An 863-nucleotide genomic window follows, 5' to 3' on the forward strand; every position below is an offset into this window, starting at 1 on the left:
TATATTGCTCTTGCCTGCTTAAAGCATTACAGAAGCAATCATTCTTGCCATTCAACACTCAGGGGTGACCTGCACCCCTCTTGAAAATCCACCCAAAAATGGAATCTGCCAGTAAAGAGAATAGGTCTCAAGAGCCCTATTATGAAGCAAGTGCAAATCTACTTTTTCCAAGAGGTACAAGTAGTTTCTTCCAAGGCCTATACCAGATATTTAACTGCATAGTCATGACAAGTTACTTAAACATGTTATATTTTTTAAGTGGCTTGCTATCCTTAAAGCAGTTCTTAACCATTACTGGCTTCTGTTACAACAGACTAGATCTGGATATCAAACAATTGTATACACCAGAAAAAAATGAAGTGGAGGTTGAGGAGCAGGGGGTAAACTGAGAGGCAAGGCACAGGCTGCAGAGAGAAGCAGGGTTAAGGTCACCAGGCTTCAATTGTGAAGTGTAGCTGCCACTGACTGAAGGCTGGCCTGAAACGGGGAGTTCAATGCCTAGTCCAATTTGTGCTCAAATTTTGGAGAGGGTTGCCAATCACATTTTTTAACCTGCCAATCACATGATCATCTCTGCAGGTGCACTTCTAGTTTCTAGCCTGAAATTTTATCACTTCAATTATGTAGAGGTTTATTGAACTGGCCATGACAGACAATGCTTCCAGAGGTTTGCTTAATTCTCAAGGAGGCATTTATTCCTCGTAAACAGGAATCTGTAAATTTGGCAGTCAAATCAGACAAATATCAAGGGAGATGTAAATGATTCAGGTTTAGACAAGTTTTCCCCAGCGACGTTGACAAAAAGGATAATCAAATGCACACGGCTTTCTCCATTTCAATGTTTTATTACAAAAACATAGCTG

The 863-nt window shown here is 40.4% G+C and overlaps 1 protein-coding gene across 2 annotated transcripts in view; it reads right to left on the reverse strand.

The window, feature by feature from the left end:
• Nucleotides 1-806: 806 nt before the first annotated feature.
• The window catches only part of LOC117419804 (zinc finger protein AEBP2-like), a 45,632-nt gene continuing 45,575 nt past the window's right edge, over nucleotides 807-863 (reverse strand). For both annotated transcript variants that reach the window (XM_034032950.3, XM_034032948.3), the window contains one exon: nucleotides 807-863. This exon is cut by the window's right edge and continues 1,268 nt beyond it. The gene's annotated coding sequence lies outside the window, so the exon portion shown is untranslated.

Source organism: Acipenser ruthenus, chromosome 14 (genome assembly GCF_902713425.1).
Source record: "Acipenser ruthenus chromosome 14, fAciRut3.2 maternal haplotype, whole genome shotgun sequence".
Taxonomy (NCBI): domain Eukaryota; kingdom Metazoa; phylum Chordata; class Actinopteri; order Acipenseriformes; family Acipenseridae; genus Acipenser; species Acipenser ruthenus.